General features: G+C 45.8%; 1 protein-coding gene and 1 long non-coding RNA gene across 4 annotated transcripts in view; one reads left to right on the top strand and one right to left on the bottom strand.

Annotated features, from left to right (window-relative positions):
- Positions 1-25,121, top strand: part of robo1 (roundabout, axon guidance receptor, homolog 1 (Drosophila)) — a 476,268-nt gene that overhangs the window by 249,179 nt on the left and 201,968 nt on the right. The gene's annotated exons all lie outside the window — the stretch shown is intronic.
- Positions 18,123-19,248, bottom strand: LOC127908754 (uncharacterized). The gene is made up of 3 exons (XR_008068344.1): positions 18,662-19,248; positions 18,430-18,545; positions 18,123-18,284 (listed from the first exon to the last, which is right to left on the bottom strand). It is a non-coding gene; the product is annotated as an uncharacterized LOC127908754 (long non-coding RNA).

The raw sequence follows: 25,121 nt of genomic DNA on the forward strand, positions 1-25,121 counted from the left end.
GCTGAGTCAATTTACAGGGGTACAGGTTAGTACCTTGGAATATAGAAGTGTGGTGCTGAGTCAATTTGCAGGGGTACAGGTTAGTACCTTGGAATATAGAAGTGTGGTGCTGAGTCAATTTACAGGGGTACGGGTTAGTACCTTGGAATATAGAAGTGTGGTGCTGAGTCAATTTGCAGGGATACAGGTTAGTACCTTGGAATATAGAAGTGTGGTGCTGAGTCAATTTGCAGGGATACAGGTTAGTACCTTGGAATATAGAAGTGTGGTGCTGAGTCAATTTACAGGGGTACGGGTTAGTACCTTAGAATATAGAAGTGTGGTGCTGAGTCAATTTACAGGGGTACAGGTTAGTACCTTGGAATATAGAAGTGTGGTGCTGAGTGAAATTGCAGGGGTACAGGTTAGTACCTTGGAATATAGAAGTGTGGTGCTGAGTCAATTTGCAGGGGTACAGGTTAGTACCTTGGAATATAGAAGTGTGGTGCTGAGTCAATTTACAGGGGTACAGGTTAGTACCTTAGAATATAGAAGTGTGGTGCTGAGTCAATTTACAGGGGTACAGGTTAGTACCTTGGAATATAGAAGTGTGGTGCTGAGTCAATTTACAGGGGTACAGGTTAGTACCTTGGAATATAGAAGTGTGGTGCCGAGTCAATTTACAGGGGTACGGGTTAGTACCTTAGAATATAGAAGTGTGGTGCTGAGTCAATTTACAGGGGTACAGGTTAGTACCTTGGAATATAGAAGTGTGGTGCTGAGTCAATTTACAGGGGTACAGGTTAGTACCTTGGAATATAGAAGTGTGGTGCTGAGTCAATTTGCAGGGATACAGGTTAGTACCTTGGAATATAGAAGTGTGGTGCTGAGTCAATTTGCAGGGATACAGGTTAGTACCTTGGAATATAGAAGTGTGGTGCTGAGTCAATTTACAGGGGTCAGTACCTTAGAATATAGAAGTGTGGTGCTGAGTCAATTTACAGGGGTACAGGTTAGTACCTTGGAATATAGAAGTGTGGTGCTGAGTGAAATTGCAGGGGTACAGGTTAGTACCTTGGAATATAGAAGTGTGGTGCTGAGTCAATTTGCAGGGGTACAGGTTAGTACCTTGGAATATAGAAGTGTGGTGCTGAGTCAATTTACAGGGGTACGGGTTAGTACCTTAGAATATAGAAGTGTGGTGCTGAGTCAATTTACAGGGGTACAGGTTAGTACCTTGGAATATAGAAGTGTGGTGCTGAGTCAATTTACAGGGGTACGGGTTAGTACCTTAGAATATAGAAGTGTGGTGCTGAGTCAATTTACAGGGGTACAGGTTAGTACCTTGGAATATAGAAGTGTGGTGCTGAGTCAATTTACAGGGGTACAGGTTAGTACCTTAGAATATAGAAGTGTGGTGCTGAGTCAATTTACAGGGGTACAGGTTAGTACCTTGGAATATAGAAGTGTGGTGCTGAGTCAATTTGCAGGGGTACAGGTTAGTACCTTGGAATATAGAAGTCTTCTTATTTTTTCTTCTTTCTCATCATGTTGCTCATTAGTCTGTTACCATCATCACACCCTTTCATTTGGGAGGTCTAGTGCTCTGTCATTACCTGAGAGAGAGAGATAGTAGTTATGCCCCCCTTCTTCTCATACACTTACCCCACCAGACATGCCACCAGGGTTTTTTTCATAGTCCCCCAAACCAGACCAAAGTCAAGAAAGCGTACAGTATTACATAGAGACATTAATGCATGGAACTCCCTTCCATGTTATATTGCTCAGGTGAGCAGCAAACCTGTTTTAAAAAACAGATAAAGCAACACTTCACGGCACAACGCCTCTCCTCTTTTTGCCCAAAATACTTTGTGTGTATGTATGTATTGATATGTAGGCTACCTGTGCCATTTTTAAATTGATGTATTTCTGTCCTTGAGCTGTTCTTGTATATAAATGTTCTGTATTATGTCATGTTTTGTGTGGACCCCAGGAAGAGTAGCTGCTGCTTTTGAAACAGCTAATAAACATCCTAATAAAATACCAAATGCCACAAATGCAAATGGCTGCCACGCCAATGGAGGGCTTTCTTTCTGCCATCCGCGCCTAGCCATTTTGTTAGTGCTCTCTTTACCTCTAGTGCCTCAGCCTGTAGAGGGAAACAGACAGGGCTGGGAGCTCCTCTAATGCCTCAGCCTGTAGAGGGAAACAGACAGGGCTGGGAGCTCCTCTAATGCCTCAGCCTATAGAGGGAAACAGACAGGGCTGGGAGCTCCTCTAATGCCTCAGCCTGTAGAGGGAAACACACAGGGCTGGGAGCTCATCTAATGCCTCAGCCTGTAGAGGGAAACAGACAGGGCTGGGAGCTCCTCTAATTCCTCAGCCTGTAGAGGGAAACAGACAGGACTGGGAGCTCCTTTAATGCCTCAGCCTATAGAGGGAAACAGACAGGACTGGGAGCTCCTTTAATGCCTCAGCCTATAGAGGGAAACAGACAGGACTGGGAGCTCCTTTAATGCCTCAGCCTATAGAGGGAAACAGACATGGCCGGGAGCTCCTCTAATGCCTCAGCCTGTAGAGGGAAACAGACAGGGCTGGGAGCTCCTCTAATGCCTCAGCATGTAGAGGGAAACAGACAGGGCCGGGGAGCTCCTCTAATGCCTCAGCCTGTAGAGGGAAACAGACAGGGCTGGGAGCTCCTTTAATGCCTCAGCTTATAGAGGGAAACAGACAGGGCTGGGAGCTCCTTTAATGCCTCAGCATATAGAGGGAAACAGACAGGGCCGGGAGTTCCTCTAATGCCTCAGCCTGTAGAGGGAAACAGACAGGGCCGGGAGCTCCTCTAATGCCTCAGCCTGTAGAGGGAAACAGACAGGGCCGGGAGCTCCTCTAATGCCTCAGCCCATAGAGGGAAACCGACAGGGCTGGGAGCTCCTTTAATGCCTCAGCCTATAGAGGGAAACAGACAGGGCTGGGAGCTCCTTTAATGCCTCAGCTTATAGAGGGAAACAGACAGGGCCGGGAGTTCCTCTAATGCCTCAGCCTGTAGAGGGAAACAGACAGGGCCGGGAGTTCCTCTAATGCCTCAGCCTGTAGAGGGAAACAGACAGGGCCGGGAGCTCTTGGTATTTAAACTCATCTCATCGGTGTAGTCTGCTCTCCCTGAACAGCTCCATAGCGGACACTCATTACATGAAAATACTACACTTAACCAAGACCTTCAGACTGGAAAGTCAGTCATTTACACTCTACAGTACATAGATACTGTTTTATAAATGTTAATTAATGCTTAGTTAATGAAGGAGTAGCTTAAGTAAGAGTTTTGACTTTTACCCTTTGTCATTTAAATGGAGAAGGAGATTGTCCACTTGGTTTGTTTTGATACAAAGCTTGACATGTTGATATCTAAAGGTGACAGTTTGTCTCTTAAAATAGTCTTGTCAGTGCTGGGTGTTGTTTCTGCACATCGATGCTAGCTAGCTAGCTCCCCTCAAAGAGCAGGGCCAGGAGGTTATTCAGATTTACAGCCAGTGATCATACATGGCTGAGTAACATATGCACAGGTTGAACACTGCATTCTATTTGAAACGCAGTAGAGGATAAATCGAGGGCAATGGCCGTGCCATGCTTAGCTCTGTGTGTAGACTGGTGTTAAAGAGGCTAAATGCGTCTTACTGATGTTTAAACTACGTGGTCCTGCATACTGCCCACCTCGTTACATGTGTATACTCAGGTCAATCATCAACTGCTTTTTCCTACAAAATATTCCACTTGTTTTGTTATGCTAATTGGTGTGTGCATGTGTGAGTGAATGTGTCCATTGCCAACATATCTTTGTGTGGAGTCACTCTCACTCTCCATCTCTACTCTCTTCCTTTCTATTCCCTCAATTCTAGAGCAATCTTCTGAAACAGTGCTTTTGACTTTTAACACAGCAGTTCAAGACAAAGTGACAAAGTAATGGAGTGTATAAAAGGCTGTCAGAGGGAGCTTGAGTGAGGTGGTAGAGATCAGCATTTCATTTGGGTGGATTAGCAGGCCCTTTCTTCTGGCCTCTTCTTTCAGAGCCTTTTAAGGATTGGCTACACATCCCTCCCCTACTCTGTTCCTTCTAGAACCACACCTGCCATGTGGAGGAGGTTTATAGAACCACACCTGCCGTGTGGAGGGGGTTTATAGAACCACACCTGCCGTGTGGAGGGGGTTTATAGAACCACACCTGCCGTGTGGAGGGGGTTTATAGAACCACACCTGCCGTGTGGAGGAGGTTTATAGAACCACACCGGCCGTGTAGAGGGGGTTTATAGAACCACACCTGCCGTGTGGAGGGGGTTTATAGAACCAAACCTGCCATGTGGAGGGGGTTTATAGAACCACACCTGCCATGTGGAGGGGGTTTATAGAACCACACCTGCCATGTGGAGGGGGTTTATAGAACCACACCTGCCATGTGGAGGGGGTTTATAGAACCACACCTGTCGTGTGGAGGAGGTTTATAGAACCACACCTGCCGTGTGGAGGGGGTTTCTAGAACCATGCCTGCCATGTGGAGGGATTTATAGAACCATGCATGCGATGTGGAGGGGATTTATAGAACCATGCCTGCCATGTGGAGGGGGTTTATAGAACCATGCCTGCCATGTGGGGGGGTTTCTAGAACCATGCCTACCATGTGGAGGGGGTTTATAGAACCATGCCTGCCATGTGGAGGGGGTTTATAGAACCATGCCTGCCATGTGGGGGGTTTCTAGAACCATGCCTGCCATGTGGAGGGGGTTTATAGAACCATGCCTGCCATGTGGGGTGGTTTCTAGAACCATGCCTACCATGTGGAGGGGGTTTATAGAACCATGCCTACCATGTGGAGGGGGTTTATAGAACCATACCTGCCATGTGGAGGGGGTTTATAGAACCATGCCTACCATGTGGAGGGGGTTTATAGAACCATGCCTGCCATGTGCAGAGGGTTTATAGAACCATGCCTGCCATGTGGAGGGGGTTTATAGAACCATGCCTACCATGTGGAGGGGGTTTATAGAACCATGCCTACCATGTGGAGGGGGTTTATAGAACCATGCCTGCCATGTGGAGGGGGTTTATAGAATAATGCCTGCCACGTGGAGGGGTTTCTAGAACCATGCCTGCCATGTGGAGGGGGTTTATAGAACCATGCCTACCATGTGGAGGGAACCATGCCTTTATAGAACCATGCCTACCATGTGGAGGGGTTTATAGAACCATGCCTACCATGTGGAGGGGGTTTATAGAACCATGCCTACCATGTGGAGGGGGTTTATAGAACCATGCCTGCCATGTGGAGGGGGTTTATAGAACCATGCCTGCCATGTGCAGAGGGTTTATAGAACCATGCCTACCATGTGGAGGGGGTTTATAGAACCATGCCTGCCATGTGCAGGGGGTTTATAGAACCATGCCTGCCATGTGGAGGGGGTTTATAGAACCATGTCTACCATGTGGAGGGGGTTTATAGAACCATACCTACCATGTGGATGGGGTTTCTAGAATAATGCCTGCCACGTGGAGGGGTTTCTAGAACCATGCCTGCCATGTGGAGGGGGTTTATAGAACCATGCCTACCATGTGGAGGGGGTTTATAGAACCATGCCTACCATGTGGAGGGGGTTTATAGAACCATGCCTGCCATGTGCAGAGGGTTTATAGAACCATGCCTGCCATGTGGAGGGGGTTTATAGAACCATGCCTACCATGTGGAGGGGGTTTATAGAACCATGCCTACCATGTGGAGGGGGTTTATAGAACCATGCCTACCATGTGGAGGGGGTTTATAGAACCATGCCTGCCATGTGGAGGGGGTTTATAGAATAATGCCTGCCACGTGGAGGGGTTTCTAGAACCATGCCTGCCATGTGGAGGGGGTTTATAGAACCATGCCTACCATGTGGAGGGGTTTATAGAACCATGCCTACCATGTGGAGGGGGTTTATAGAACCATGCCTACCATGTGGAGGGGGTTTATAGAACCATGCCTGCCATGTGGAGGGGGTTTCTAGAATAATGCCTGCCACGTGGAGGGGGTTTATAGAACCATGCCTACCATGTGGAGGGGGTTTATAGAACCACGCCTGCCATGTGGAGGGGGTTTATAGAACCACACCTGTCGTGTGGAGGAGGTTTATAGAACCATGCCTGCCATGTGGAGGGGGTTTCTAGAATAATGCCTGCCACGTGGAGGGGTTTATAGAACCATGCCTGCCATGTGGAGGGGGTTTATAGAACCATGCCTACCATGTGGAGGGGGTTTATAGAACCATGCCTGCCATGTGCAGGGGGTTTATAGAACCATGCCTGCCATGTGGAGGGGGTTTATAGAACCATGCCTACCATGTGGAGGGGGTTTATAGAACCATACCTGCCATGTGGAGGGGGTTTATAGAACCATGCCTACCATGTGGAGGGGGTTTATAGAACCATGCCTGCCATGTGCAGGGGGTTTATAGAACCATGCCTGCCATGTGGAGGGGGTTTATAGAACCATGCCTACCATGTGGAGGGGGTTTATAGAACCATACCTACCATGTGGATGGGGTTTCTAGAATAATGCCTGCCACGTGGAGGGGTTTCTAGAACCATGCCTGCCATGTGGAGGGGGTTTATAGAACCATGCCTACCATGTGGAGGGGGTTTATAGAACCATGCCTGCCATGTGCAGGGGGTTTATAGAACCATGCCTGCCATGTGGAGGGGGTTTATAGAACCATGCCTGCCATGTGGAGGTGTTTATAGAACCATGCCTGCCATGTGGAGGGGTTTATAGAACCATGCCTGCCATGTGCAGGGGGTTTATAGAACCATGCCTGCCATGTGGAGGGGGTTTATAGAACCATGCCTACCATGTGGAGGGGGTTTATAGAACCATGCCTGCCATGTGCAGGGGGTTTATTGAACCATGCCTGCCATGTGGAGGGGGTTTATAGAACCATGCCTGCCATGTGGAGGGGGTTTCTAGAACCATGCCTGCCATGTGGAGGGGTTTATAGAACCATGCCTACCATGTGGAGGGGGTTTATAGAACCATGCCTACCATGTGGAGGGGGTTTATAGAACCATACCTGCCATGTGGAGGGGGTTTATAGAACCATGCCTACCATGTGGAGGGGGTTTATAGAACCATGCCTGCCATGTGCAGGGGGTTTATAGAACCATGCCTGCCATGTGTAGGGGTTTCTAGAACCATGCCAACCTTTTTGAGGGGGTTTATATAACCATACCTGCCATGTGGAGGGGGTTTATAGAACCATGCCTGCCATGTGGAGGGGTTTCTAGAACCATGCCTACCATGTGGAGGGATTTATAGAACCATGCCTGCCATGTGGAGGGGGTTTCTAGAACCATGCCTACCATGTGGAGGGGGTTTCTAGAACCATGCCTACCATGTGGAGGGGGTTTATAGAACCATGCCTGCCATGTGGAGGGGTTTCTAGAACCATGCCTACCATGTGGAGGGATTTATAGAACCATGCCTGCCATGTGGAGGGGGTTTCTAGAACCATGCCTGCCATGTGGAGGGGGTTTATAGAACCATGCCTGCCATGTGGAGGGGTTTCTAGAACCATGCCTACCATGTGGAGGGATTTATAGAACCATGCCTGCCATGTGGAAGGGGTTTCTAGAACCATGCCTACCATGTGGAGGGGGTTTCTAGAACCATGCCTACCATGTGGAGGGGGTTTATAGAACCATGCCTGCCATGTGGAGGGGTTTCTAGAACCATGCCTACCATGTGGAGGGATTTATAGAACCATGCCTGCCATGTGGAGGGGGTTTCTAGAACCATGCCTGCCATGTGGAGGGGGTTTATAGAACCATGCCTGCCATGTGCAGGGGGTTTATAGAACCATGCCTTCCATGTGCAGGGGGTTTAAAGAACCATGCCTGCCATGTGGATGGGTTTTCTAGAACCATGCCTGCCATGTGTAGGGGTTTCTAGAACCATGCCAACCTTTTTGAGGGGTTTATATAACCATACCTGCCATGTGGAGGGGGTTTCTAGAACCATGCCTACCATGTGGAGGGGGTTTATAGAACCATGCCTGCCATGTGGAGGGGTTTCTAGAGTCACTACTACAGCCTGCTACACATAACACAAGGAGTCATTTCTACAGCCTGCTACACATAACACAACCAGTCACTACTACAGCCTGCTACACATAACACAACCAGTCACTACTACAGCCTGCTACACATAACACAAGGAGTCATTTCTACAGCCTGCTACACATAACACAACCAGTCACTACTACAGCCTGCTACACATAACACAAGGAGTCATTTCTACAGCCTGCTACACATAACACAACCAGTCACTACTACAGCCTGCTACACATAACACAAGGAGTCATTTCTACAGCCTGCTACACATAACACAACCAGTCACTACTACAGCCTGCTACACATAACACAACCAGTCACTACTACAGCCTGCTACACATAACACAACCAGTCACTACTACAGCCTGCTACACATAACACAACCAGTCACTACTACAGCCTGCTACACATAACACAACCAGTCACTACTACAGCCTGCTACACATAACACAACCAGTCACTACTACAGCCTGCTACACATAACACAACCAGTCACTTCTACAGCCTGCTACACATAACACAACCAGTCACTACTACAGCCTGCTACACATAACACAACCAGTCACTTCTACAGCCTGCTACACATAACACAACCAGTCACTTCTACAGCCTGCTACACATAACACAACCAGTCACTTCTACAGCCTGCTACACACACATAACACAACCAATCACTTCTACAGCCTGCTACACACACAACACAACCAATCACTTCTACAGCCTGCTACACATAACACAAGGAGTCATTTCCACAGCTGTCTATGGAATTAGCATAACTTTGTTAGGTGAAGGGAACGTTGTCAGCTGGGCCTGTGTGAGTGTTGTGATTATAATAGTGTGTGTGTGTGTACAGTATAAGTCAAAGAGAAATAGAGGGAGAAAATTCAGAGATGTGTGTGAGAGAGAAGTGAGATGCGTGGGAGAGAGAAGTGAGAGATGCGTGGGAGAGAGAAGTGAGAGATGCGTGGGAGAGAGAAGTGAGAGATGCGTGGGAGAGAGAAGTGAGAGATGCGTGGGAGAGAGAAGTGAGAGATGCGTGGGAGAGAGAAGTGAGAGATGCGTGGGAGAGAGAAGTGAGAGATGCGTGGAGAGAGAAGTGAGAGATGCGTGGGAGAGAGAAGTGAGAGATGCGTGGGAGAGAGAAGTGACAGATGCGTGGGAGAGAGAAGTGAGAGATGCGTGGAGAGAGAAGTGAGAGATGCGTGGAGAGAGAAGTGAGAGATGCGTGGGAGAGAGAAGTGAGAGATGCGTGGAGAGAGAAGTGAGAGATGCGTGGAGAGAGAAGTGAGAGATGTGTGTGAGAGAGAAGTGAGATGCGTGGGAGAGAGAAGTGACAGATGCGTGGGAGAGAGAAGTGAGAGATGCGTGGGAGAGAGAAGTGAGAGATGCGTGGGAGAGCGAAGTGACAGATGCGTGGGAGAGAGAAGTGAGAGATGCGTGGAGAGAGAAGTGAGAGATGCGTGGAGAGAGAAGTGAGAGATGCGTGGGAGAGAGAAGTGAGAGATGCGTGGAGAGAGCAGTGAGAGATGTGTGGAGAGAGAAGTGACAGATGTGTGGGAGAGAGAAGTGAGATGCGTGGGAGAGAGAAGTGAGAGATGCGTGGGAGAGAGAAGTGAGAGATGCGTGGGAGAGAGAAGTGAGAGATGCGTGGAGAGAGCAGTGAGAGATGTGTGGAGAGAGAAGTGACAGATGTGTGGGAGAGAGAAGTGAGATGCGTGGGAGAGAGAAGTGAGAGATGCGTGGGAGAGAGAAGTGAGAGATGCGTGGAGAGAGAAGTGAGAGATGCGTGGAGAGAGAAGTGAGAGATGCGTGGGAGAGAGAAGTGAGAGATGTGTGGGAGAGAGAAGTGAGATGCGTGGGAGAGAGAAGTGAGAGATGCGTGGGAGAGAGAAGTGAGAGAGAAGTGAGAGATGCGTGGGAGAGAGAAGTGAGAGATGCGTGGGAGAGAGAAGTGAGAGATGCGTGGGAGAGAGAAGTGACAGATGCGTGGGAGAGAGAAGTGAGAGATGCGTGGAGAGAGAAGTGAGAGATGTGTGGGAGAGAGAAGTGAGAGATGCGTGGGAGAGAGAAGTGAGAGATGCGTGGAGAGAGAAGTGAGATGCGTGGGAGAGAGAAGTGAGAGATGCGTGGGAGAGAGAAGTGACAGATGCGTGGGAGAGAGAAGTGACAGATGCGTGGGAGAGAGAAGTGACAGATGCGTGGGAGAGAGAAGTGAGAGATGCGTGGGAGAGAGAAGTGAGAGATGTGTGGGAGAGAGAAGTGAGAGATGTGTGGGAGAGAGAAGTGAGAGATGTGTGGGAGAGAGAAGTGAGAGATGTGTGGGAGAGAGAAGTGAGAGATGCGTGGGAGAGAGAAGTGAGAGATGCGTGGGAGAGAGAAGTGAGAGATGCGTGGGAGAGAGAAGTGACAGATGCGTGGGAGAGAGAAGTGAGAGATGCGTGTGAGAGAAATAAGAAGTGAGAGATGCGTGTGAGAGAAAGATAAGTGAGAGATGCGTGTGAGAGAAATAAGAAGTGAGAGATGCGTGTGAGAGAAAGAGAAGTGAGAGATGTGTGTGGGAGTTAGAGAGAAGTGAGAGATGCGTGTGAGAGAAATAAGAAGTGAGAGATGCGTGTGTGAGAAAGATAAGTGAGAGATGCGTGTAAGAGAAAGAGAAGTGAGAGATGCGTGTGAGAGAAAGAGAAGTGAGAGATGTGTGTGGGAGTTAGAGAGAAGTGAGAGAAATAGAAGTGAGAGATGCGTGTGAGAGAAAGAGAAGTGAGAGATGCGTGTGGTAGTTAGAGAGAAGTGAGAGATGCGTGTGGTAGTTAGAGAGAAGTGAGAGAAATAGAAGTGAGAGATGCGTGTGAGAGAAAGAGAAGTGAGAGATGCGTGTGGTAGTTAGAGAGAAGTGAGAGAAAGAGAAGTGAGAGATGCGTGTGAGAGAAAGAGAAGTGAGAGATGCGTGTGTGAAAGAGAGAATGTGTATTTTTGTTTGATTGTGTGTGCACCGCTGGAGGGGAGGATTCCTGAGAAGCGCAGCTGTTCCAGCTGTGTGAAGCACTCTTTAGTGTGTGTGTCACAGGACACAAAGACACACACGCAATAAAGCTCACACACCTACAGTATTTCACACACATGCACGCAGGCACGCACACGCTCGCATACACACACACACACACACACACACACACACACACACACACACACACACACACACACACACACACACACACACACACACACACACACACACACACACACACACACACACACACACACACATACATACACACACCCAGCCAGTCAATCTGTGCTGCTCTACTTCTCACTACATCTAAACACAGCCAAGAACGCTTCACGCTCTATTTTATTTATCTTTTTTCACCTTCTCATTTTTCTCCCTCTCTACCCTCTCTGTCTCCTACCTCCCCCTCTTTACCCTCTCTGTCTCTTTCTCCTACCTCCCCCTCTACCCTCTCTGTCTCCTACCTCCCCCTCTCTGTCTCTTTCTCCTACCTCCCCCTCTCTATCCTCTCTGTCTCTTTCTCCTACCTCCCCCTCTACCCTCTCTGTCTCCTACCTCCCCCTCTCTGTCTCTTTCTCCTACCTCCCCCTCTCTACCCTCTCTGTCTCTTTCTCCTACCTCCCCCCTCTACCCTCTCTGTCTCTTTCTCCTACCTCCCCCCTCTACCCTCTCTGTCTCCTACCTCCCCTCTCTACCCTCTCTGTCTCTTTCTCCTACCTCCCCCCTCTACCCTCTCTGTCTCCTACCTCCCCCTCTCTACCCTCTCTGTCTCCTACCTCCCCCTCTCTACCCTCTCTGTCTCTTTCTCCTACTTCCCCCCTCTACCCTCTCTGTCTCCTACCTCCCCCTCTCTACCCTCTCTGTCTCCTACCTCCCCCTCTCTACCCTCTCTGTCTCTTTCTCCTACCTCCCCCCTCTACCCTCTCTGTCTCCTACCTCCCCCTCTCTACCCTCTCTGTCTCTTTCTCCTACCTCCCCCCTCTACCCTCTCTGTCTCCTACCTCCCCCTCTCTACCCTCTCTGTCTCTTTCTCCTACCTCCCCCCTCTACCCTCTCTGTCTCCTACCTCCCCCTCTCTACCCTCTCTGTCTCTTTCTCCTACCTCCCCCCTCTACCCTCTCTGTCTCCTACCTCCCCTCTCTACCCTCTCTGTCTCTTTCTCCTACCTCCCCCTCTCTACCCTCTCTGTCTCTTTCTCCTACCTCCCCCCTCTACCCTCTCTGTCTCCTACCTCCCCCTCTCTACCCTCTCTGTCTCTTTCTCCTACCACCCCATTTCTGGCCTCTACCCTCTCTACCCTAGACATCTGTGAAAGTGATTGGTTGTGTTGTGTGTGTAGCAGGCTGTAGAAGTAGTTGGTTCTGTTATGTGTAGCAGGCTGTAGAAGTGATTGGTTGTGTTGTGTGTGTAGCAGGCTGTAGAAGTGATTGGTTGTGTTATGTGTAGCAGGCTGTAGAAGTGATTGGTTGTGTTCTTTGCAGCAGGCTGTAGAAGTGATTGGTTGTGTTGTGTGTGTAGCAGGCTGTAGAAGTGATTGGTTGTGTTCTTTGCAGCAGGCTGTAGAAGTGATTGGTTGTGTTATGTGTAGCAGGCTGTAGAAGTGATTGGTTGTGTTCTTTGCAGCAGGCTGTAGAAGTGATTGGTTGTGTTATGTGTAGCAGGCTGTAGAAGTGATTGGTTGTGTTATGTGTAGCAGGCTGTAGAAGTGATTGGTTGTGTTATGTGTAGCAGGCTGTAGAAGTGATTGGTTGTGTTATGTGTAGCAGGCTGTAGAAGTGATTGGTTGTGTTATGTGTAGCAGGCTGTAGAAGTGATTGGTTGTGTTATGTGTAGCAGGCTGTAGAAGTGATTGGTTGTGTTCTTTGCAGCAGGCTGTAGAAGTGATTGGTTGTGTTCTTTGCAGCAGGCTGTAGAAGTGATTGGTTGTGTTATGTGTAGCAGGCTGTAGAAGTGATTGGTTGTGTTATGTGTAGCAGGCTGTAGAAGTGATTGGTTGTGTTCTGTGTTTAGCAGGTGATAGTGGAACCTGTCTTAGGGACAGAAGACTGATGATATTGTCCTTTCCTCATTGTCTGTTAATCCCCCCCGGACATTATGTAAATTGCACTGCCCCCCTACATAGCCAACCAGTCCTCTCACCCCTCCTCCCCTAGCTGAGCCTCCCTCTAACATTGAAGATGCTTGATAGCCTTTGATCACTGATCAAGCACCAAGGCCCTTCCCAGGCCACAGCAGAGCACCTTTGACCTCAGCCTGGTTACCTCAAAATGATGATGTATTAGAGGACAAAGACCCATTATACTTCCCGGCTGCTCTTTGATCATTGGCCGTCTGCGACACGAACCTCAATACGGACACAGGAAGTGGTGGTGAACAGAGGTCAGAGTTTACAGTTTAGCGTGTGAAGTGGAACTGTGAGTAATTATTGGCTTGCTTTGGGCCTTTGTACTGCTAACCAGCTGTAATACTGTGCGGCTGGGAGACTGAGCTCTTTAATATCCTGCATGGTCGCCATGTTTCCTAAATGTTTCCTCATTGTTTTCTTTTATCGGAGAGGAGAGGAGCATTCCTGGAGGACAGAACTGCAGGCTGGGTCTTTGATGCTGATTGGGCATGTCCCTCTGAGCCCTGAGAGCAGATGCTATCTGTCGGCCAGGTTGGAGGAGGGAATGCTGTGGTTTTCATAGCAATCAGCTCTGTTGTGTAGTTCCTCCATAGACTGGAGCGGTGTCCTGGACTGGCTTTGGCGCAGACAGAATTCCGACCCGAGCGGTAGGCCCATCTATTGACGGGTGGGAAAGAGCATGGTGCTCTGTCTGTGCACAGAGCCATGTCTCCATTCCTGTGGTAGACATCAATTATACAGCCAGACTGAAACCAGAGAATCCACTGTTTTCACGAGTCTTGGCTGGGCAACCTGGTGCACTTTCTATCAGAAACCCTTCAATTTTGTATTGACTTAAATGAGACATTAAAAAGGCACCAGACATTCCTAGAGTTATTGAAATAGGCCTAGTCTTTATTATTTCGAAACAGATACTGTAGGGTTGAAGAGATTCATCAGACGATGAGGATGGTGATGATAGTTAGGGTGTGGTACAGGTGTGGATCACTACAAATATGAACCACTTTCATTTGAAGTTTGTGGTTCTTCCGGGAACTGAAGTGTTACATTGCTTGGGAACTTGGAGGCTTTCTGTTCTTATTGTCTTGCGGATGAATGACTAAGGACCTGTTTGTTTTAATTGTATTCTCAGGCAGATGAATGACTAAGGACCTGTTTGTTTTAATTGTATTCTCAGGCAGATGAATGACTAAGGACTTGTTTGTTTAATTGTATTCTCAGGCAGATGAATGACTAAGGACTTGTTTGTTTTAATTGTATTCTCAGGCAGATGAATGACTAAGGACTTGTTTGTTTTAATTGTATTCTCAGGCAGATGAATGACTAAGGACTTGCTTGTTTTAATTGTATTCTCAGGCAGATGAATGACTAAGGACTTGCTTGTTTTAATTGTATTCTCAGGCAGATGAATGACTAAGGACTTGTTTGTTTTAATTGTATTCTCAGGCAGATGAATGACTAAGGACTTGCTTGTTTTAATTGTATTCTCAGGCAGATGAATGACTAAGGACTTGTTTGTTTTAATTGTATTCTCAGGCAGATGAATGACTAAGGACTTGCTTGTTTTAATTGTATTCTCAGGCAGATGAATGACTAAGGACTTGCTTGTTTTAATTGTATTCTCAGGCAGATGAATGACTAAGGACTTGTTTGTTTTAATTGTATTCTCAGGCAGATGAATGACTAAGGACTTGTTTGTTTTAATTGTATTCTCAGGCAGATGAATGACTAAGGACTTGTTTGTTTTAATTGTATTCTCAGGCAGATGAATGACTAAGGACTTGTTTGTTTTAATTGTATTCTCAGGCAGATGAATGACTAAGGACTTGTTAGTTTTAATTGTATTCTCAGGCAGATGAATGACTAAGGACTTGTTTGTTCTAATTGTATTCTCAGGCAGATGAATGACTAAGGACTTGTTTGTTTTAATTGTATTCTCAGGCAGATGAATGACTAAGGACCTGTTTGTTTTAATTGTATTCTCAGGCAGATGAATGACTAAGGACTTGCTTGTTTTAATTGTATTCTCAGGCAGATGAATGACTAAGGACTTGTTTGTTTTAATTGTATTCTCAGGCAGATGAATGACTAAGGACTTGCTTGTTTTAATTGTATTCTCAGGCAGATGAATGACTAAGGACTTGTTTGTTCTAATTGTATTCTCAGGCAGATGAATGACTAAGGACTTGTTTGTTTTAATTGTATTCTCAGGCAGATGAATGACTAAGGACTTGTTTGTTTTAATTGTATTCTCAGGCAGATGAATGACTAAGGACTTGCTTGTTTTAATTGTATTCTCAGGCAGATGAATGACTAAGGACTTGTTTGTTCTAATTGTATTCTCAGGCAGATGAATGACTAAGGACTTGTTTGTTTTAATTGTATTCTCAGGCAGATGAATGACTAAGGACTTGCTTGTTTTAATTGTATTCTCAGGCAGATGAATGACTAAGGACTTGTTTGTTTTAATTGTATTCTCAGGCAGATGAATGACTAAGGACTTGTTTGTTTTAATTGTATTCTCAGGCAGATGAATGACTAAGGACTTGTTTGTTTTAATTGTATTCTCAGGCAGATGAATGACTAAGGACTTGCTTGTTTTAATTGTATTCTCAGGCAGATGAATGACTAAGGACTTGTTTGTTTTAATTGTATTCTCAGGCAGATGAATGACTAAGGACTTGCTTGTTTTAATTGTATTCTCAGGCAGATGAATGACTAAGGACTTGTTTGTTTAATTGTATTCTCAGGCAGATGAATGACTAAGGACTTGCTTGTTTTAATTGTATTCTCAGGCAGATGAATGACTAAGGACTTGTTTGTTTTAATTGTATTCTCAGGCAGATGAATGACTAAGGACTTGCTTGTTTTAATTGTATTCTCAGGCAGATGAATGACTAAGGACTTGTTTGTTTAATTGTATTCTCAGGCAGATGAATGACTAAGGACTTGCTTGTTTTAATTGTATTCTCAGGCAGATGAATGACTAAGGACTTGTTTGTTTTAATTGTATTCTCTGAACAATTAGTTGAGGTGAGAAAGCCAAGTAGAAACAATATATATAAGTAGATCATTTGGAAGGAGGATTCATAATTGCTCCTCCATCCGTATTTTAACAGGGAGCTATATTTTATCTGATGCCCCAGAAGGCTTGTATTACAACACCAATTCTCTGTGTCACTTCAGAGGGGATGAAGAGCTTCAGAGGGAGAGGTTGACTTGACTCCAGCTCAGTGGAAAATGACATATATTCAACCCCACAGTAAAGAACTGTAAACCTCACCAACATTGGCAAAGGCATAGGGAGATATTTTAGGATGGATACATTTCATTCTTTATTATGTAATATCTCATTAAGTGTAATTCAGCCCGGGTTTCTGGGATGGTTTGTATTATTCAAGGTTACAATCATCATCAGTCCTTTAAGCTCACTGTCGACACAGCTTGTCAGACAATACTAGTTGTACACTATGATATATATATATATATATATACAGTATCTGTCCTTCAACTCGAGAAATAGTCTCTCCCGACTACCAATGGGGAGGATTGATTTGGATGTCAGAGGGTGGTCATTAGTAATGCTGTTGACATGAGGCTTGGTGATGTGGCTGGCTGTGCAGTAGTGAGACGGGGTGTGACCCCTACCCATTATCTCTCCATCTCTCCCAGTCTCTGTCGCTCTCTTTTTCCTGTCTGTCTGTCTGTCTGTCTGTCTGTCTGTCTGTCTGTCTGTCTGTCTGTCTGTCTGTCTGTCTGTCTGTCTGCATCCCTGCCTGCATCCCTGCCTGCATCCCTGCCTGCCTGCCTGCCTGCATCCCTGCCTGCCTGTCTGCCTGCCTGCCTCTATGTTGGTGGTATACCAGGCCTGTGGCATGGTTCTCTCCCTTACTCCATGCTGCTCCCAATCTAATTGGCTCAGTGTTAAGCTATGGTGCTCACAATGGACTATGGTGATCACAATGGAAAATTGCATGCTGTCTCCCAACCCCCTCACTGGTCTCTCCGGCACCCCGCTGCATTCCCAACACTTCCCAACCCAGCCAGGATCAGCCCATGGTGCTTAATTTGACCGCTGGATCAAAGGGAATACACTATCCCAGACAGACGGGACTCACCCTGCTCCACGCTCTCACACAGACACATAGTAAATATCATTATAAAACCAAGCATGATATGTGTTTTTTATTCTCAATACATTGGCATATCCCAAGCTACTTCATCTCCTTCCTGTGCAGCCAACCTCCTGCAGAAAGAAAGACACCTCTGTAGCTCCCACCTCTAATGCATGGAGGTCAGGGGAGGCCTCCCTGGAATGATTCATTATGGGGTTCGATAACAAAATATTCCGGGCATCGACCCCCACCATGGCCCTTAATAATGCATGCTCCACATTGGTCTTCTCCACTATGGGGAGCACAGGAGTCATCCGTCACCTCACAGAACGAAGGGAGGGAAAGAAAACAGGAGGGATGGTGGAGGTGTAACCAGAACACAGACCTAGCCCTGGCTGTCAGGGTCCAAGGAGAGAGATGGAGGGAGGGAGAGAAGGAAGGAGAGGGAGAAATCTGGCTAGTAGCCTGCAGTAAAGGAACCATCCTGTTGACCTTTGGGAATGACCCATTGGCTCTAGACTGAGCGATGGTTTCAGCTGCCAGTGTAGAACACCTGTATTAGGAATGCCTGGCGAGCTTGGGTCGCTTCTAATTATGAAGAATGCAAAACAAGAGACAGGAGAGCTGGGCTGAGGTTCCAACCACACTATGCTATACAGCCTTGCTCAGTCATAGCCACCACTCTGTGTGGCCCGGCTCACACATACCATACAACCACACACACAGCTCAGTCGCATTCCGTGTCACATTCCGTGTGTGTGTGTTGCATGTACACCAGTCTGATTTCCTTCCGTCATGGTTGGCCTACCACAGACTGTCACCCATTGAGACAGATTGTTGGCTTTCTTTACAGTCATGTGCCACTGATGCCTTTCTTTACAGTCATGTGCCACTGATGCCTTTCTTTACAGTCATGTGCCACTGATGCCTTTCTTTACAGTCATGTGCCACTGATACCTTTCTTTACAGTCATGTGCCACTGATGCCTTTCTTTACAGTCATGTGCCACTGATGCCTTTCTTTACAGTCATGTGCCACTGATGCCTTTCTTTACAGTCATGTGCCACTGATACCTTTCTTTACAGTCATGTGCCACTGATGCCTTTCTTTACAGTCATGTGCCACTGATGCCTTTCTTTACAGTCATGTGCCACTGATGCCTTTCTTTACAGTCATGTGCCACTGATGCCTTTCTTTACAGTCATGTGCCACTGATACCTTTCTTTACAGTCATGTGCCACTGATACCTTTCTTTACAGTCATGTGCCACTGATGCCTTTCTTTACAGTCATGTGCCACTGATACCTTTCTTTACAGTCATGTGCCACTGATGCCTTTCTTTACAGTCATGTGCCACTGATGCCTTTCTTTACAGTCATGTGCCACTGATGCCTTTCTTTACAGTCATGTGCCACTGATGCCTTTCTTTACAGTCATGTGCCACTGATGCCTTTCTTTACAGTCATGTGCCACTGATGCCTTTCTTTACAGTCATGTGCCACTGATGCCTTTCTTTACAGTCATGTGCCACTGATGCCTTTCTTTACAGTCATGTGCCACTGATGCCTTTCTTTACAGTCATGTGCCACTGATGCCTTTCTTTACAGTCATGTGCCACTGATGCCTTTCTTTACAGTCATGTGCCACTGATGCCTTTCTTTACAGTCATGTGCCACTGATGCCTTTCTTTACAGTCATGTGCCACTGATGCCTTTCTTTACAGTCATGTGCCACTGATGCCTTTCTTTACAGTCATGTGCCACTGATACCTTTCTTTACAGTCATGTGCCACTGATGCCTTTCTTTACAGTCATGTGCCACTGATGCCTTTTTTTACATTATTTTGTATATTCCCTTTTTTATGTGAAAATGTCTTCTACTGTACATGGCTTAGCAGCTAGAATAGTAAGTGCAACGCTGTTGTTAGCTAAGTGTAGTAAGAACAGTAAGTAGCCGAAAGCCTCATTGTTGAAGTATAGTAATTAACGCCACTTGACTTACACTAACTGAGGTGGGGCTCAAACTGTCTCTGGAGTCTGTCTAACAAGCAGCTGAGGAGAAGCCAAGATCCAGAAACCAAAGAAAAAGAACCTAACATTTGCTGGTCTCTAAAAAACGACCAATGATACAAGCCATCTGTGTACAATTTAGCCAGACTGTGTTGTCATACCGTTCCCTGTGAGGCAGTCCTCTGAGAGAGAGGTAATATTATCAGCCCAGTCTCACACAGCTACCGTACAGAGGGGGAGAGAGGGGGAGAGAAGGGGAGAGAGGGGGAGAGAAGGGGAGAGAGGGGGAGAGAAGGGGAGAGAAGGGGAGAGAGGGGAGAGAGGGGGAGAGAAGGGGAGAGAAGGGAGAGAGGGGGAGAGAAGGGGAGAGAAGAGGAGAGAAGGGGAGAGAGAAGGGGAGAGAGAAGGGGAGAGAGAAGGGGAGAGGGAAGGGGAGAGGGAAGGGGAGAGAGAAGGGGAGAGAGAAGGGGAGAGGGAAGGGGAGAGAGAGGGGGAGAGAAGGGGAGAGAAGAGGAGAGAAGAGGAGAGAAGAGGAGAGAAGGGGAGAGAGAAGGGGAGAGAGGGGGAGAGAAGGGGAGAGAAGAGGAGAGAAGAGGAGAGAAGGTGAGAGAGAGGGGGAGAGAAGGGGAGAGAAGAGGAGAGAAGAGGAGAGAAGGGGAGAGAGAAGAGGAGAGAAGGGGAGAGAGAAGGGGAGAGGGAAGGGACCCCAGAGATTTGACCACTGAGAGATGGAGGTCAACAGCGGAACACAGATAGGCTTTTATTTCCCGGCTGGAGCTGTGACGGAGTGAGACAGACACCCCTGATGTCCCCTACACTGCCTGTCTGACCAGTAGATGAAAACTGAACTGAGCTCATTAGGTGAGACTTGAGGGAGTCACTGGAGCAGTGGAGAGACCAGCACAGAGGAGAGGTAGAGGGATGGAGTTGTCCTGAGAACTAAGCTCTAGGTTGTGTTCTCAGAGCAGCAGGGATCCTGATGGTTTACATGTGGATCTAGGAAGCATGGCATAGAAATCTCCCTCATGTCATGGTTTCGGCGCTAGAGATGATGAACCATTTCTAGACGCTCCTATAAGTGTCATCACCCGGCCCTTGGCTCAACAACACCTCCACACCCTACCCTGTGTGAATATGAATATCCACGACACCCCACTATAAAACATCCTTCATGTATCTAGTGGCATCCAAGCATGTCTCAGTTCACAGTCACAGCAGCTACATTTAGGATGCATGGAGTTCTGTTTGCACTGCAACACTTCCTAGAGAGGCAGAAAGGCCTATTCCTCATCTCCACACCAGAATAGATAAAACCCTATCCATTCAGGTTGTCTGTCTGTCTGTCTGTCTGTCTGTCTGTCTGTCTGTCTGTCTGTCTGTCTGTCTGTCTGTCTGTCTGTCTGTCTGTCTGTCTGTCTGTCTGTATGTCTGTGATGATATTGTAGAAATATCTGGCTTCTGGATGACAGAGGGAGACTTATACTCTGTCTCCTCTCTGCTGAATGGAACATCCTTGAGGCCCAGTAACCTTGAGTCTAATGGATAGGGTCAATCTGAATGGAGTCGCAAACGAGGGCCAGGTGTGTGGCCAATCAATGTCATGGTTCCTGGTTTTGCAAGGCTGCCTGCTGAAGGAGACTGTCATAATTGGGACGCCATTCCACACAGGTAATAGGTTTACTGCCATCATTCATTTTAGGACACACAGACACACAAACACAGACAAATGCCACACACAACCCATTACATGCCATTGGGCATAATGAATACAGATAGGCGATGTGATGGGGCATCTCTTGGTAGCCCCCAGTGTTTCAATGACTCCTTTACCTTTTCCATCCATCACTAGGTGAGCAGACACTGGTCAGATTTATAACCGAGCCCAGCCTCCCTACAGCTTATTTACGTCACTCGAGGTGTTGGCTGCTGCAGTCAGAGATAAAGGGTGAAAGGGTACAGTTATTTAGGCTAAACTGTTAAGGGCCTCAATCCACTGCCCACAGTGTCCATGTATAGATAGGTGAGTGAACAGTCAGCAGGAGGGGGATCTCCATTTCATCACCCCCTCAAGCACAATGTCTCATACAGAACAGCAGTATCATTACCATTGTTTAAACCAGAGGGAGAACAGACTGGTTTGACACCCACTTCAGACTGAGGCTTCCATGAAGGTCACACTGTTTGTGTGATTACTGTAATATCTTCCTTACTCTGGTAGGGCCTGTACATAAATAATGTATGTGTGATTACTGTAATATCTTCCTTACTCTGGTAGGGCCTGTACATAAATAAGGTATGTGTGATTACTGTAATATCTTCCTTACTCTGGTAGGGCCTGTACATAAATAAGGTATGTGTGATTACCGTAATATCTTTGTTACTCTGGTAGGGCCTGTACATAAATAAGGTATGTGTGATTACTGTAATATCTTCCTTACTCTGGTAGGGCCTGTACATAAATAAGGTATGTGTGATTACCGTAATATCTTTGTTACTCTGGTAGGGCCTGTACATAAATAAGGTATGTGTGATTACCGTAATATCTTTGTTACTCTGGTAGGGCCTGTACATAAATAATGTATGTGTGATTACTGTAATATCTTCCTTACTCTGGTAGGGCCTGTACATAAATAAGGTATGTGTGATTACCATAATATCTTTGTTACTCTGGTAGGGCCTGTACATAAATAATGTATGTGTGATTACTGTAATATCTTCCTTACTCTGGTAGGGCCTGTACATAAATAAGGTATGTGTGATTACCGTAATATCTTTGTTACTCTGGTAGGGCCTGTACATAAATAACGTATGTATGATTACTGTAATATCTTTGTTACTCTGGTAGGGCCTGTACATAAATAACGTATGTGTGATTACTGTAATATCTTCCTTACTCTGGTAGGGCCTGTACATAAATAACGTATGTATGATTACTGTAATATCTTCCTTACTCTGGTAGGGCCTGTACATAAATAACGTATGTATGATTACTGTAATATCTTCCTTACTCTGGTAGGGCCTGTACATAAATAATGTATGTGTGATTACTGTAATATCTTCCTTACTCTGGTAGGGCCTGTACATAAATAACGTATGTATGATTACTGTAATATCTTCCTTACTCTGGTAGGGCCTGTACATAAATAACGTATGTGTGATTACTGTAATATATCTTCCTTACTCTGGTAGGGCCTGTACATAAATAATGTATGTGTGATTACTGTAATATCTTCCTTACTCTGGTAGGGCCTGTACATAAATAACGTATGTATGATTACTGTAATATCTTCCTTACTCTGGTAGGGCCTGTACATAAATAATGTATGTGTGATTACTGTAATATCTTCCTTACTCTGGTAGGGCCTGTACATAAATAACGTATGTATGTATGATTACTGTAATATCTTCCTTACTCTGGTAGGGCCTGTACATAAGTAATGTATGTGTGATTACTGTAATATCTTCCTTACTCTGGTAGGGCCTGTACATAAATAACATATGTATGATTACTGTAATATCTTCCTTACTCTGGTAGGGCCTGTACATAAATAACGTATGTATGATTACTGTAATATCTTCCTTACTCTGGTAGGGCCTGTACATAAGTAATGTATGTGTGATTACTGTAATATCTTCCTTACTCTGGTAGGGCCTGTACATAAATAATGTATGTGTGATTACTGTAATATCTTCCTTACTCTGGTAGGGCCTGTACATAAATAAGGTATGTGTGATTACTGTAATATCTTCCTTACTCTGGTAGGGCCTGTACATAAGTAATGTATGTGTGATTACTGTAATATCTTCCTTACTCTGGTAGGGCCTGTACATAAATAACGTATGTATGATTACTGTAATATCTTCCTTACTCTGGTAGGGCCTGTACATAAATAACGTATGTATGATTACTGTAATATCTTCCTTACTCTGGTAGGGCCTGTACATAAATAACGTATGTATGATTACTGTAATATCTTCCTTACTCTGGTAGGGCCTGTACATAAGTAATGTATGTGTGATTACTGTAATATCTTCCTTACTCTGGTAGGGCCTGTACATAAATAATGTATGTGTGATTACTGTAATATCTTCCTTACTCTGGTAGGGCCTGTACATAAATAACGTATGTATGATTACTGTAATATCTTCCTTACTCTGGTAGGGCCTGTACATAAATAACGTATGTGTGATTACTGTAATATCTTCCTTACTCTGGTAGGGCCTGTACATAAGTAATGTATGTGTGATTACTGTAATATCTTCCTTACTCTGGTAGGGCCTGTACATAAATAACGTATGTATGATTACTGTAATATCTTCCTTACTCTGGTAGGGCCTGTACATAAATAATGTATGTGTGATTACTGTAATATCTTCCTTACTCTGGTAGGGCCTGTACATAAATAACGTATGTGTGATTACTGTAATATCTTCCTTACTCTGGTAGGGCCTGTACATAAATAATGTATGTGTGATTACTGTAATATCTTCCTTACTCTGGTAGGGCCTGTACATAAATAACGTATGTATGATTACTGTAATATCTTCCTTACTCTGGTAGGGCCTGTACATAAATAACGTATGTATGATTACTGTAATATCTTCCTTACTCTGGTAGGGCCTGTACATAAATAAGGTATGTGTGATTACTGTAATATCTTCCTTACTCTGGTAGGGCCTGTACATAAATAATGTATGTGTGATACTGTAATATCTTCCTTACTCTGGTAGGGCCTGTACAAGCTTGTCTGGACAGTACAGCAGGACACACAACACTAATGTCTTCTATTCTACACCCCTCCCTTCCGTCAAACCATTTGATCAGGTTTTATTCTTCTGTTCTGAAGTTGAGCTGGATTGATCTAGTCGATAGGTCTATAGACAAGGCTTGTATAGTCTATAGGTCAACACTGAGGTGACATGTGGATTAGGAGCCATACAGTACCACGTTGTCTTGTATTCAAATTACTGTACACTTACAGCACAGCCTCCATTGTATCTCTCACACAGTTCTAGTTTAGACACAGATTTACAGTATTCTGTGTCTTCCAGCAGCTGTGTCTGTATGACAAAGACCTTGGAATTAGAATATGTATGAACTCATGGGATCTCATTACCACAGATCCGGAACACATGGTTTCAGTTCATCAAAAACATTTAGATGATTTTCTCAATGAGATCGTTGGGAGGCAGTTTAATACTGTATGTTTAACATGCATATTGAATGAGCTTGTCCACTACATGTGTTGTGTGTCTCACATAGATACAGCCATCAACTCTCTAGAGGGGTGTGTTCAGTCAGTCAATGGTGTTTTTCAGTGATTCATTTATTTATTACAATTATTATTTAACCTTTATTTAACTAGGCGAGTCAGTTAAGAACAAATTCTTATTTACAATGACGGCCTTCACCGGCCAAACCCGGGTCAATTGTGCTCTGCCCTATGGGACTCCCAACCACAGACGGTTGAGTTACAGTCTGGATTCAAACCAGGGTCTGTAGTGACGCCTCTCGCACTGAGATGCAGTGCCTTATACCGCTGCACCACTCGGGATGAAGGGATGTGTGTCATCTACAGAGGAACATTGTGCCTCCACTTTGATGAGTCCTACTGAACTGTTACTAGCCCATCCTTCATTTCATATACCCTAGGAAATCTGTATTGAGTGACAGGAGCCATCTGAATGGCACAACCCTCTCTTCTATAGGCAAAGCATACTACTCACGACTAAATACTAATGGATTGATTGTCCTC

The sequence above is a fragment of the Oncorhynchus keta genome, chromosome 18, assembly GCF_023373465.1.
Source record: "Oncorhynchus keta strain PuntledgeMale-10-30-2019 chromosome 18, Oket_V2, whole genome shotgun sequence".
Taxonomy (NCBI): Eukaryota; Metazoa; Chordata; class Actinopteri; order Salmoniformes; family Salmonidae; genus Oncorhynchus; species Oncorhynchus keta.